The sequence below is a fragment of the Anabrus simplex genome, chromosome 5 (genome assembly GCF_040414725.1).
Source record: "Anabrus simplex isolate iqAnaSimp1 chromosome 5, ASM4041472v1, whole genome shotgun sequence".
In the NCBI taxonomy this organism is placed as follows: Eukaryota; Metazoa; Arthropoda; class Insecta; order Orthoptera; family Tettigoniidae; genus Anabrus; species Anabrus simplex.
The window spans coordinates 392,342,861-392,358,519 of NC_090269.1; the positions used below are offsets into that span (position 1 = coordinate 392,342,861).

At 39.6% G+C, this 15,659-nt stretch overlaps 1 long non-coding RNA gene across 1 annotated transcript in view; it reads left to right on the forward strand.

The window, feature by feature from the left end:
- LOC136874978 (uncharacterized) overlaps window positions 1-15,251 on the forward strand; it is a 47,695-nt gene extending 32,444 nt beyond the window's left edge. Inside the window, exon 3 of the long non-coding RNA XR_010860329.2 lies at window positions 14,863-15,251. This is a non-coding gene — a long non-coding RNA (uncharacterized lncRNA). The remainder of the gene's footprint in view (window positions 1-14,862) is intronic.
- Window positions 15,252-15,659: the final 408 nt, after the last annotated feature.

Here is a 15,659-nt window from a genome sequence, read left to right on the forward strand (position 1 = left end):
ATTTTTCCACTAGGTTTCCAAGACACTTTTGTATTGTTTCAGTATGTTCTGATGAATTACGCAAGTTCCACGTGTCCAAATTTACCAGAGACAATAGCTCCAATTTTGCACCCAAGTTAAACATATAAGTAACATTGTGACGTTGGTGACGAGTATTAGCTCTCCCCAACCATATTTCGAAACCTGCATTTGTGTTTCTTTAAAATTGTGTCAATCAGAATTATTTCAGTCTTGTATTCTACAAGTACCTTCTACGTGGCCTTGCCCACTTTATTTAATTGATACCATCTTCGTCATTGTCACCATGCGATTATGTTGCTGTAATGTTTTCTCTTGCAATCCTTAATCTTGGTCTGGAAAATTACGTGCCCTAAGTTGGTGGGCGAGTCTATGACTTTCGCTTTCCGTTCTGTGGGGCCATGCTCATTATCGGTGTGGTCCGCCATGAGTCTTGCCTTGAGTATGATGGAGGAAGGACGTGTGTTTACTCCGCTCCGGCATTTGGTTTCTGAAAACGACATGAAGCCTGGATAGATGGCTTGGTATTGAGGGCTTGCCCTCAAAAATCTTCTCAACCACTTTTCTACTGAACGTCCTCTGAGCTATTTAGTTTTCTAATAATGTGTAATGTACTTGAACCTCTATGTAAGTAACGTGTTTCTGCAGCTTCAACCAACATGTAAGTCTCTTCATAAATTCTTTTCCTTTGGCCTCTGGATTCTATCGAAGGTGGTGTACAAACTGTGTGTCTCAAGATTCCTGGTGTGTGAAACTTCTAAAACCGTCCATCCTCATCTTCTTTGATTTTAGTTAGGGCATTCTTTAATTCGGGTTCCCTATTGTATTTTGGTAATATCGCCTATCTGTTTCTGAAAGGCGTGGGTAGTGAAATTTAAGGTTACTTCCAAAAAGAATTATGTTTTCATATTTCTTCTAATTTGTAAAGGCAAATTGGTTTATATTTATCTAACGTTTTCGGAAAGTTATGTGTAATTGGAAAGGTAACTACGCAGTTTATAAACTATAGAGCACGAGAGGTTTCACCTGAATTTCAGTGAAATGTTTTTCTGCCACATTCTAATTCTGGTTAATTTTATTTATTCTCCTGGGTTCTTTTTAATTATGTTTTTGGGGTTTCTTTCCCTCCTGTATTTGTACCATTGTTGCTCTTGTTTGTTTTTGGTGGTTGCTATGGACGCATGGGATGTTTACGTTTCCATAGCAACCGGTTGGGTTGTTCTCCGCTGCTGTTTTATTATTATTTTCATGGGTGGGTTTCTGTCCTTACGTCGTTTTCTAATTATATCTCTTGGGTTGACTCTTCATCCTGGTGGGGTATTATCTTGTTTTACTTGCCTTTTCCTTCTTTATTTCCCTTCTTATTTTTCTCTGGGAATTGTTTTATTCTACGCTCTCCCTGGGTGGTATGATTTATTACCTTTTCTGGCAGTGAGATATGTACTGAATTCCGGTGGAATCTCTGGATTGTAGTTGGTACTGTTCAAATTGATAATAATTATAATAATGAAAGAAAATTAAATTATTGGAAACTGTTAACAGTATAATTTAAGCAAAGAAATGGTCTCTGTTGAAGTGTAAACAGGTTACTAAGTCCTCAATTTCTGGGAGGTTTTTATGGAATATTGAAAGTATATTATTTTCTTTTCGTTCGGCCGAACATTTTATATTTTAACTTCACCCTTGCGTTTTATGTAGATTATAGTTTCTTTTCGAGGGCGTTCATCTATTCATTTTATACTAATTATGACTACTTTTACCCTTATTTATTAAATAAAATATTAGGTATCTTGTTCTCAAAGAACATCTTGTTTTCTTTAGTAGTGTTGAAACAACTTATTGCCATACCAAGGGTAATTTTCGGTTCATGGTCTCTGGGTAACTGTTGGGTAAACCTATGTAACGGTAAGTGTTTAACATTAATGATTTTGGTGTCTTTTGACTTAATTTTCTTGTCTATGTTTAACTTCTACTGCTGATAGTCGGTAAGGCGGTAGAACATCGTTAACGTCATTGTACCAGACCACTTTGTTTGTATTGGCATTTGAAGGATCACCAAAATAATGAAGTTATTTTACATTCTTTTGTTGGCTAGTAAGCAAACATACACAAATTTTTGAATCACCGATTGATGTACGAGGCGTGTTTTTTAAGTAAGGTCCGTTTGAAAATAAGTACACAACGAAAGATTATTTCAAAAAAGTAAATTTATTTTCAGAATGTACATACTTCACTCTATTTTTCGACATAGTTGCCAAGTTTGTTCAAACACTTATCATACCTCGTAACCAATTTTAAAATACCCTCTTCATAGAAACTTGCCGCCTGCTCCGATAACCAAGAGTTCACTGCCGTTTTCACGTCGTCGTCATCATTGTAATGGTTGCCACTGAGGTTATGTTTGAGGTGGAGGAACAGATGGTAAATGCTCGGCGCGAGATCAGGACTGTAGGGTGGGTGGTCTGAAACTTCCCAGCCAAAACTGTCCAATAAATCGCGGGTCTGACCTGCAGTGTGAGGTTTTGCATTGTCATGGAGAAGGACAATCCCCTTTGTCAGCATGCCGCGTCTTTTGTTTTGAATCACTCTGCGTAGCTTTCTCAGGGTTTGGCAGTATGCTTCTGCATTGATAGTGGTTCCTCGTTGCATGAGGTCGTCCAACAAAACACCATGCCTACCCCAAAACACCGACGCCAAGATTTTGCGCTGAGACAGAGTCTGTTTGGCTTTCACCTTTACAGGCGAGTGTGTGTGTCTCCATTCCATGCTCTGTTGCTTCGATTCGGTCGTGATATGCGAAACCAATGTTTCGTCTCCAGTTACGATCTGACTCAAGAAGCCGTCACCTTCTTCGTCATAACGAGTCAAGAACTTCATCGCACACTCAAATCTTTGTTTTTTGTGGTCCTTTGTTAGGAGTTTCGGGACCCAAAGGGAGCACAGTTTCCTAAACTTTCGGTGTTCAGAAACAATGTTGTAAAGCACTGATCTCGACACGACAGGAAATTCGTTTGAGAGACTTGTTATTGTGAAGCGCCTGTTCTCACGACTCATCGCTTCAACTGAAGCCACCGAATCGTCTGTAATCAAAGAAGGGCGGCCGGAGCCGTCCTCATCATGGACGTTGTCACGGCCATCTTTGAATTGTCATACCCACTTATGCACTTTGCTTTCACTCATAACAGTATCACCGTACACTTCGCAAATCTGTCCATGAATTTCTGCAGCAGACAGGTTTCTTGCTGACAAAAACCGTATCACTGACCGAACCTCACACGCGGCGGGCGAGTTAGTAGTCTTAACCATCTTGAAAGCACAGAACAGAACCGTACAGGTTAGCTACAGAGCTGAAACTGAGCACAGTTGTTCCCGAGGCATGCCGGTACACGACGCACGTGCTCGTTGCGATATGCGCGCGAACTCTTAGTGTCTACAACAAAACGGACCTTACTTAAAAAACACGCTTCGTATCATAGTGTTACACATCCAACCTTTGAATACAATTTACACGTTAAGAAAAGGGAAAATAACTTAACTGAAATATCCCAAGACTTCAACATACTAGTATCGAGACTAAACACGAGAGATCAAGGCAATAATTTAGAATATTTAAGATGGCTCATGGAATCCAGTGGCAAGTTACAGTAGTTTTAGTCCCAGCAAGTAAGTAAAATTCAATAGACACAACAATTTGATAGGTCGAAGACCATTATAGTTTACACATTGATTTACATGAAATACTAGCATTCTTCCACACATTACATAATTCTACAGGACAGTTCAAATACCAGAAGGATCCCAAGACAAAGAACAGGAAAGATAAATGACCAGGAGGTACAGAGAGGTAACAATGGAAAAACACATTACTAGAGGGAGGTAGCATTACGCATACTGGCAAACCATCTACAGAAATCAGGTAACCCAGAACATGAAGATTAGGAAATAAAAGTAGCGAAGGGACAGAAGAATTACAGTAAACACAATCGTCCGTAACCATAACGTAGCAATCACATGGATAATCGACCCAGAATAAGAAGCAAGCAATGGGAATAACTGGAGACTTAACCGGTATAATAATAGGTGGAGGGGTGTACACAAGGTGTGTCCGCAAGAGATTACCAAGCAACCATTACCGAGGCCAACGACCACATGACAACTAACGATTACAATCAGGACAGTAGAGAACAACAGACAAGACATGAAAATGGCATTACATCAACCAGAACCAGTTCTACACAGCATAATAATCCTTAGCTGACCGACGGTACTAGTAAGTACCAGCTATTAATTTGCCTCTTTACTCATAATGTTCGGCAGATATCGCGTCTGGAAGTTGTTAGAGCATCCATGTATTTTCATTTTATAAGGCAAACGTGAAAACTTAATATTTGGTAGCTTGTATTTGATCCCCTTGGTAACAGAAACGGTTGTTACCATGGTTATGGCTCTTGTTGAAAATGTAATGTCTTTCATGATGTCTGAATGATATTTCACATGACAAGACTTTCTGAAAACGTGTTTATTGTGAATATCGAACATTCTTTTCGTGTTCTAAATACTTTTCAACGAAATTTTAACAGTTTTGTGCGTAAATAGTGACTTTTATGTTAGTGTACTCCAGAGTACCGACGATCTGTGAGAAGGAGCAATGTGTATATGAACATAACCTCAGATAATCACTGTCCACTTTGCGATAAACTGTTGAGTGAGAGAATTTTTAGTGCATTGTTGGTAAATATGACTATGTTTTTAAGTGATAATGAACTGTTAGAAATTTTAGAAGAAGATATTGAACTGCATAATAACTGTGACATTGATATTGAGCAAGAAGATGATGAAAGTGATTCGTTGCCGCTTACCGATACATGCGTTCACAATGTCTTTGATTACCTGTTTAGTGCTGAAATTGCTAAAGTCAGATAAGTAACAGCAATCAACGGTTCAGAAGGCAATTCTGTTAGCAGATTATCTAGGCCTGTTGAAAATGGAAGTGGCGTACCAGTGATTGTAAATGGAACAGTGGATGATGTGAGTACCAGCAAAGAGGATAATGCCGATTTTCCGGCTAATGGTACTGGTGGGAGTGGGAAAGACAATGCTGGGTGAATTAGAAAATGGGAAGCCTCCGAGGCTCGGGCGGAAGCGCGTCGGCCTCTCACCGCTGGGTTCCGTGGTTCAAATCCCGGTCACTCCATGTGAGATTTGTGCTGGACGAAGCGGAGGCGGAACATGCTTTTCTCTGGGTACTCCGGTTTTCCCTGTCATCTTTCATTCCAGCAACACTCTCCAATATCATTTCATCTGTCAGTCATTAATCATTGCCCCAGAAGAGTGCGACGGGACTCGGCAGCCAGCGCAGTTTCAATCCTCGCCGCAAGATGGGGGTTTCATTCATTCCATCCCTGACCCGGTCAATGACTGCAACAAAGGTTATAGATTTTCTTCTTCAAGTATAAAATGAAAGAAAGTAGAGAAGGACACAATTACGCCTGAATATAATTTGCCAGCTAGTGTAAAACAGAAAAGGTATTCCCCAAAATATGGCAGACAAGAAAATGTCTCTGGTGAGAGTGACTGCAAGATGTCAAATACTGGCATAGGATATTTCAAGTGGAAAGATACCAAATCAGTAACTCTTGCATCTAACATGCTAGATAACTTATCACTCTTTTCAGAGAAGAAAAGGATGGGACAAGGAAAGAAGTGATCTACCGAACAGTTGTTGCAGATTATAACTCTCATGCGGGAGGGGTTGATTTGGCAAACTTAGGACAGTGTATGGACTTGACCGAAGATGCAAGAAATGGTGGCACAGGCTCTTTTAGGGACTACTTGAAATAGCATTCATTGATGCATATGTGTTATTTTTTTGTATTTTTGTGAAATACATGAAAAAATTCCACTTGGAGGGATGTTGTTATTGACTTTCAGTGACCCCAGGAAAATTTCAAAAATAAAGTTTAGTGCTGAAAAACAACCAAGAAACAACAAAAGAAGAGGGAAAATCTCCTCCGTCGCCAAAGATGTCAGACTAGGAAACAAGGGCGTTGATTGGCATATTTTCACAGATGTACGGGCTAGGTGTGAATTCTGCAGTTTCTACCAGGTACAATCTCGTCTCTACAGTAAATATAGTCATCGCAATGTGCATTTGTGTTGTCATGAAAAAAGGAAATATTTCATTATGCATCATGATGTGGCTAATCAATATGAATAACACTGTGAACTGAAATTTTTAAACATTCCTCTAATTTTGAAAATAAATTAATTCATTAATTTATTCTAATTGTACATTTTAATTGTCTCTGGATTAATTTTCATACAACCTAATATTATTAATGTGAAAAATTAACTACAAAATGATAAATGTAGTTCATTTTTGTATCTTGGAGAAATGTTTTCAGCATGAAATACATCTAAGTACTTATGTTGAACCAGCCTTCATAGGGACGGACGGTACTCTCAAGTACCATGTACGAAAAACATAGAATTAAAAAAATTAAAAAATTTTAACATTTTATTGTATTCAAGTAACCCCTTTTTATTAGGTTTACAATGGAAAATTGTGTAAAAGTAGGAGCAAAACACCCTTGGTCAGCTAAGGGATAAGTGCCAAAATTCAGGGAAAATTACATCTCCATATAAATAATCTTTCAATATACAGAGCACAGGTGTATTATCACAGCCATCAGTGTTCAAAGAACCTCTGGATAACCCAGGACTAATAATATGGTGGCAATATAACGGTCCAGCCTGTGTGATTATGCCAATCACCACAGACACTCTACCAGCCAGTCGGAATACACGGGATATAATAAAACATAAACGATGAAGAAATGATAGGTTACACGATGACAAAGTGCATGAGTTGATAGAGAAGAACTTTCAATCCATCAGCTGGGTCCCATACCACCAATGACGGACAAGGAATTTTTCGACCTGTCCCGGAACTACCCAAATGATCCCATATTCATTGGAATGGAACCCAGAACAGTCAGATGACAACTAGGCAACAATATAGAGTTGCACAAGCATGCAGGGTAGAGCCAGAAATAACTGGATTACGAGAGTTTAGGTTACAAAACTAGATGAGAAACTAGCAAAGGCACCAACTAAGGAATAAACCATGTAATTTAGCACATTCGGAGGAAACTACACGTAAATAACCGAAGGGCGCAAGGAAACCTGCTTGTACACAAATTTTTCATAACACCAGATCACATCATCAGATCCACAGATACAAATCAAAAGAGACATAAGCTCTCATACCCCTAGACATCAAATGAAGACATGATCAGGTCGGTGTACATTCACAAAATGACAACATTTACCAAATACACTCCCATAACCCACAGAAAATGAACAGGAAGGAAGATTTAATGCAGAAGTTTAATTTCATAACAGATTCCACAATTATTTGGTAAAGAACAGCACCAGTAACCACACAACAATTGCGAGACCCTTAACCAAAATCCGAACATGAAGACACAGTGAAAACGAAGTGTCGTTTCAGCGATAAGCCAGCTGTACTCCATACCAGAACTCAGAAATGAACCCACACAACAACCATAAAGCACCAGCAACAACACATAGGTATAGTGACAAGAGACAATGACAACCAAGAATCAACACATGCAACAACCAACCAGGACTAGCAATGAAAAATCAGGAAAAATGAAAAATTCACTCAAGCACATGGCCAAAACTGACTTCATTAACCAGCACCAGAAAATCACACACTTGCGTGACACCAGTCACACATCAAAAGCATCAAAGAATGAAGCCCAGAGCAAGAATTTAGTACACAGACACCTGACAAAAAATATGCAAGGGAAGAAGCTAATCCACAATGACCACAATTAACCAGGTTAAGGAAATCACAGATTTACAAAGAAATAAGACCACACCTCATTACAGCAAGACCACATGAGTGAAGTACATGCATACAGTAGAAAAAGGTGAATAAAAGAGGAGAGTAGTACCAAGAGAATTAAGACATGAATCATATCAGGTACAGAAATTAATCACTCCACAACAGAACTGACAGAACTACCTGATATGGACACATCAAATTAAAAAGATAATACCATCTCAGATGAGCCATGCAGACGTAGCCTATCACGGTTCAATCAGGAAACTCACTTCAGAGTATATGACAACAAGAACATTGCCCAAGGTTACACTAACAGCATTAAACACAACAGTTCCAAGTGAGATTCTCATCAATACACCATAATCACACGACATAATCATTCACGAGTTCAATACAGACCCTCAAGAATGGGAACATGCACAAGACCACATAAGGCAAAATAGGAAGACTTCTCACAGCACATGCCCCAGATATGAATCAATATACACAAGCAAGAATTATCAACACATGAGAACTCCCCACATCACTTAAAACTCACAACAATAACACAAGGCACATAGCAACCTGGACAAGGCAGGACAGGAAAAAATAAAGGTGGAAGTAGAGAGTCACCATGGGTCAAGATTGTAAATCAATTTCATATGTTCAGGCCAAACAGCAAGGTGGGTACACAGTCACTGGAAGAGAAAATTTTATTACAATACAAATTTGCAACACTCCATCCGGACCATGAATGAAGCTGGAATAAAAACATCACTTAGAGATTAAATCAGGGTTACAACAGCAGTTCCAACACCCAACACAAATTAATCCAAGTAAATCCCACTAAGGACAGGCACTGCAATTCCAGCAAAACCTATAATACAACAGGAGGGTGCAGATAACCAGATGAAAGAACATCACATCATCAAGGTAAAATGTGGAAGAAATTTTCAGTTATTTAAATCTGAAAGCAAATTAAGTAAATATTTCACAATAATTATTAATAAAGGGGAGAATGGTCTTCAACTTACCCCTACATGGCAGGTACAGAATAAGCAGACCGCAAAACCCAACAGGATTCCATGAGCATGGCATATGGTAAACAAAACAAGCAGCAAATGCACAGATACAGAGCCACGCCATACTTCACGACCAAGAGGACAGCAACAGGGAAGTCTCGATCAGACATGAAACAAACATGTGTAACAATTACTTGGATGCATTTCTGTTTTACAATTTTTAAGTTTAAAAGGTTGGTCACTTTCAGCAGCTAGCAACGTTGACCTGGGCAACTTATCAAGTTGTTAGAACAACAACAACAATGTAGCAACCACGGCGAATGCTACCAATACTACTGCAACCTTACCAAGAAAAACACAAAACAACAAAATGAAAACAACAGCAATACTTACTGTAAGGGCAGCAGCACAAAATATGAAGCGTGGAAGGCAAAAGCATGAATGAAAAGGCCAGGATCTTATCATTAACTTTTGACAGGTTGCTAGGTCAATATTACTAACTACCAAATGAGAGACCTGATTACATTTAAAATGAAGAAATTTTACTCAATAAATAAATAAATAAATATGAAAATTTAAGATAGCTTAAAAGCAGTTAAATTTACATATATTCTTTTTTAAAAAGAACCATAACGCAATTAAAACTCAAAGGTGAAACACCATTTTATAATGAATTTTAAATTAAGGTAAAATGAAATTGCTAGCAAGATAGACTTCCTCAAATAAATACTGAAATACTCAAGACAGATATCATTGAATAAAGTTCTCAATAACATTTACTTAAGATATAGAAAAAATATTAAAATTAAAATAGGTTGCAACCTTTTCATATAATTTAAACGATAAACACTAGGAAATTAGTATATAGAAATTCATTGTTATTTTTAGAGTGATGATCATCAGTATACGGGCCCGCAACTACAAATATATCTTAAAATTGAAATTTGCTACACTACTAAAATAGTTAATTACAAGTCACACACAAGGACACACGGAAAAGGAAAAATAGTGGCTCCAACCGCGAATAAAATTACACAAAATAACCGAACAAGATAAAAACACAATGAAATTATAGTGGACAGCAATCCCAACTAAATGAAGAATATTCAAGAAAAATTACAATTAACGTTCCTCACAAAATAATAATAGACACGGAAGCACACCCTAGGAGCTACCAGTTACCGACGCCAAGCCATCATCCAGTCATAGTCATCAAGGCCACCAAAATTAGAGGTGTCCATCAAATTAGATAAGAAGGGACGACATTACTTAATAAAAACAAAGGCAGGGAGCCCCAAAACAATGAGTAGAATGTGACAGGAAAATGTAAAAAGATCGCATATTTTAAGTTAAATATCGACCAGCAAATTTCAATTTTAAGATTAGACGCAATTAAAAATTATAATAATAATTTATGCAAGAGCTGATAGTACTAATTTACATTAGCTTTAGTTAATCAGTTTGCCTACGGCTTACATACTTTAGAACTGAGGGGGCCCTGGTTTGCGCTACAGTGCGTACATGAGGTGTCACCAATTAACGCCCCGAACAATGCAAATAACGGTCACACACAAATAATCAGCCACGAAGGCAATAGGAAGACAATCAGACGGCAAATACAAGCAGCGAAGGAAAATTAGGGAGAAAAACACACCCCAACATGGAATATCAAAATAATAATAATAATCCTCATCATGAAGAACAGTTGGCAATAATGCACCACGACAAAAGAATAAGATTAAAGAACTTACACAAAATACCACCTCATAAACGCATAACTAGTGATCCCAAACTCCCTACATTATATTTGTTTGTTTTTCCTACGGATCCAGTCCAAATGCGACACCAGACTTCGCTTACAAAGGTCACACGATACCAATACGATGATGTTGGTCAAATACACGATGAAATTACTCACTTTTAATGCCTGGTCGTACGAAATTCCTTCAATTAATTACAATTTCAGTACTTACTTGGAGTTAGGGTATCCAACCTACAACACATTTAAAACCTTCCATACCGGTAACGGGTAACACAAAACGAAGTTTTCTTCTTCAAGTGATAATAATGATATTGTTGGAGCTCACATTAATATAAAAAAGGAACAAAGGGCATAGCCCTAACATCCTCGCACTTATCCTGGCGATTCACTCTCCATTATTAGCACTCTCCCTTTGCGCTAAGGCGTCCTCTTAGGAGCCTCACTTAACACAGCCATCTTGAACCGTAGCAGCGAACACACTGTTCTAGCTCACACCGAGCAGGGGGAAGTAGCAAGTTCCCATGATTCAAAGTGCCCACCGCGTAAGGCGCGCAGCAATCAAACGATAATCCCACGAATCATATTGATTCAGCAAATGCGTAACAATCGGGATAAGGTATTTGAATTAAATTTGCCTGGTAACTTCCACAGTTAGGCAACAGTTCCAACAATGGCCGATAATGTAGAATACGTCTCGATACACAAGCAGACATGTCAGATAAATAACTAAATACCCTTAGATGCTTTCAAGTTGTAATTCCATTATGCCAAATAAATATTAGTTCCCATTTTCACGTCACACCATCGTCGCCATAGGACCTATCTGTGTCGGTGCGACGTAACGCATCTAGCAAGTAAAGACTGCAACAGGCCATCTGATTGGTTCTCTTCAGTGATACTGGGAAATCATTTAATTTCATCCGTCTGATTGGAGTAGGCCCTTTACCACTTACACCTCTTCCCTCTAATACTGCTGGGCAGACTTCCTATTCGGCAACGGGCTCGACAGTTCCCGTCACTTCTCGCTTTATGTTATGCATTTGACCCAAATCACATTATCGCTTCTGGGATGAAGTACCTCGTCTGTACTTTAGAAAATTTGAATTGTTGTGTTGCTTCATCCGCGATGAATGTCTTCTTCGTTTGCGAATTTCAAACATCCCCGTTTCAGATCCAAAGCGAGCTCAGATTTAGTCATTTTGTACGTGCCAAGAAGAACATCTTTTGTGACATCTATTACTCGATGTTCTATCAACTTGCTTCTCTCGCCGATATTGAATTATTTCTCGCCGTACGTGTTCACTGGGTTTTCGTTTGTGGTTTTCAATAAAACTGTCGTAGGTTTCAGGTCTTCTTTTACGGTGTCATTCTTGACTACGTTGGTTTGGGCAGGATGTCCAGAAGCGAAGTACGAGCAAAACCATTCAATTACCCGTCGACAAAAATACTGCCTAACGGACGTCCGAATGAAATGATATGTACCACCTTTCTCGGGGTAGGAGGGCCGATACGTGATGCTTGCCCTTTAGCACCGGCCCTTTTTAGTTTTCCAGAAACTATGAGTCTTTATGGCAGTGGCTATTGACATGTCCAAGCTCACCATAACTCCCAGCAGCGAATCTCCCGCCTTCGAAGTTGTCCATCCTCATTGGACTGGGTTATCAAACAATCTCCTCTACCTTTCCGTCCAGAGGCTCCTCTTCATCCAACCCTCGAAGCTGCTGTAGATTTGAGGTCTGTGTAGCAGCTTCGAATTAAAATGCACGTGCCATCGCATTATCTAATCTATTCGGTTGCAATTCTGGCTCCGATATATCCGTCAAAAGGGACTCTACATAATTTTAGTTCTTCTGTGTAATCGTTTGTAGGTGAATGATAAGCCGTAGAAATTTGAATTGTTGTACTGCTTCATCCGCGATGAATGTCTTCTTCGTTTGCGAATTTCAAACATCCCCGTTTCAGATCCAAAGCTAGCTCAGATTTAGTCATTTTGTACGTGCCAAGAAGAACATCTTCTGTGACATCTATTACTCGATGTTCTATCAACTTGCTTCTCTGGCCGATATTGAATTATTTCTCGCCGTACGTGTTCACTGGGTTTTCGTTTGCGGTTTGCGCGATGTCTGCATCCAAAATTTGTAGTGTCTCGCCTCGTTTCTGGCGTCTGCTGAGAAGATGACTATCTTAAATTTGTTGAAGGGCTTTATCCCATCTCTAATCGGGCCACCAGAGAATTGAAATTAGTTTTCTCGCTGTCTGGAATCGTTCGGAGTATATGCCACGCATCATTTTGCTGCGCAATATCCGAGACAGTGCCTCTTTCTACTCTAGTCGACGCATTGTTGGCAGCTGCGGCTTAAAATTGCCTTCGATACGTAGACCAGGGAGTTTTGCAAATATAAGGTGCTGGTTTCACACGCACCGTCCCGCCAACTTTCTCTGCTTTTGATCTGATTCAGCGGCATGTCTGTTCTTTCGTATAGACTTCTTTTCTGGTGATGCAAATCGGTCCTCTATAGTCGGGGTTTTACGCTCTACATCAGTTTCTATTTGTTTTAGTCCTTGACCAATTTCAATTATGTAAGATTCTACCAATCTATAATTTTCAGCTTATTTCTGAGAACATTTCGGTCGCTTTTCCTCCAACAAGCTAAAATTCTCGGCTAGCCTTTTTAAAACTATTTACGAACTTCCAAATTTTGCAGGAATATGTTAGCATTATCCGCTATTTCAAAAATATCTTTATCTGTATCCTTACCTTCTGCTTCTATTACTGCTTGAAGTCGTGAGCGTAATACGGCCTTCGTTCCAGAAATATCCTCATCACATTCTTCCAGCTCGCACTTCAGTTCGGGGACTTTGAAATCGTTCAAACTCACTTTCATCAAAGCCACCACTCCTTGTATTGTCTGCCTTATATCATACTATCTTTAAGCGGTCACGAATTTCTAAGGACTGTAGCACTTCTGACACCAGTTGTTACATTCATGGGTTACGGTAACGTACGTCAATTTCCTTTCCATAGGAATCTCATTACAACTCTAGCAAGAAAACTGTAGACCGGGCAAGTTGGCGAGGGGCGCACAACTGTGAGCTTACATTCATGAGTTAGTGGGTTCGAGCCCCACTGTCGGCATTCTTGAAGATAGTTTTCCGTTTTAGCTCTTCTATGAAATCGTTTGTAGGTGAATGATAAGCCATAGAAGCAAGACGCGCGATGTCTGCATCTAAAATTTGTAGTGTCTCGCCACACAGGCTAATGCTTGGCCTCTGCATAATTTAAGGCCACATCCGATTCCTTGTCGCTCCTAGGCCTATCCTATGGCATCGTCGCCGTAAGACCTGTCTGTGTCGGTGCGATATAAAGAAAACTCTGCGCACACATTCAGGCTAATACTAATAATTTTTATCAAAATAACATACAGCAATTTCTCTAATCTTCGTTCATTCACAATTACATAAATTCCTTTGCCCTGGCGTACAGCATGGCATTCAAAACAAACGACAAATGGTTATTCTCATCTCCGCCGCACATTCTGTCTCTTCGTACTTTATGCTTAGTTATCGTCACTTGTCTCCTGGTCGAGCTGAGAGTGTTATACTATGTTTGTCACAGTACGTAATAGTTATAAACTATTTGCCATCGATGAGCAGATCTTGCTGACTGTCGGCAAAGAATGTTCTCAACTTTATTACAATATTGGGATTCTCCCAAACGACAACAAGGGCGTTTACAAAAATTAATTACGCACCTGCTGCAAACCACAGTGTGTTTGAACAAGATCAAAACTCGAAAGCATATGCCGTCCCTTCTACGGATTTCAATAGAAAAATGTTTTCCGGATGTAAGAGCTTCTCTTTTCGGGTAGACAATTCCTCCTCGTTCATTCTTAAAATGAGGTAGTCCATGAGCTCGCACATAAGTAAATTGTTAGAAGATTATTGCGCTTTACATTGTGACGTTAGGCATTCGAGAGAAAGGATCCTCCACCTCCTTATAATAAGCAAGCGCTTTTTAAAATTGACGTATACGCTTTGATTTTGTGTGGAGATGATGTTCACCTTCAGGAATGTGACCGTCATTATGAACGAGTTCTCTGCATGGGATATCGCTGAGTGAAATTTTTAGCAGCCATTCCTCTCTGTGAGACTTGTACTGGGGTTGAATATTGAACTATTGGTCACATGGTTTCAATTTGTCACTGTAGATCGAGCCCAGATGAGAGCTACGCAGATCATCCACCGACGGATTGCAGACGGCATCTCAAAGGACACATAGAGAATCGTACCCTCATCTGCGATCACTGCGGAAAGCGGTTCAATAGCGAAAGCAGCCTGTCTGACCACGTCATGATCCACATGGAACACTTCTTCCACGTGTGCGAAATTTGCCAGAAATGCTTTACAAATAGGAGCAACCTGACAGTACACATGGGGTTGCACACAGATGCCAAGAGATTTCACTGTACATTATGTATGAAAATGTTTAGAATCTCGTCTCACTTGGCCATGCACATGCGGAGGCATACAGTAGAGAATGTATTTTCGTGTGATATTTGCGGGAAGGCATTTAGCAAGAGAAAGTATGTAACAAATCACCTGCGGACTCATACGGAAGAGAAGCCGTTCCTTTGCAGTATGTGTGGCAACAGTTTCAGTAATAGATACTCCCTGACGAAACACATACGATCGCGTACGTGCGAGAAACGGTTAAAATGCAATATTTGTCAGAAGGCTTTTAGGTATGAAGACAACCTTACCATTCACCTGCGCAAACATAGAGGGGAGAAACCGTACTTCTGTAAGATTTGTCAGAAGGCCTTTACGTCTAAAGACAGTCTTGCCATTCACCTGCGGACACATGTGGCGGAGAAACCGTACTTGTGCAATATTTGTCAGAAGGCCTTTAGGCGTAAAGATAACCTGAACATTCACCTGCAGGCACATACAGGGGAGAAACCGTACGTTTGCAATATTTGTCAGAAGGCCTTAAGGTCTAAAGAAA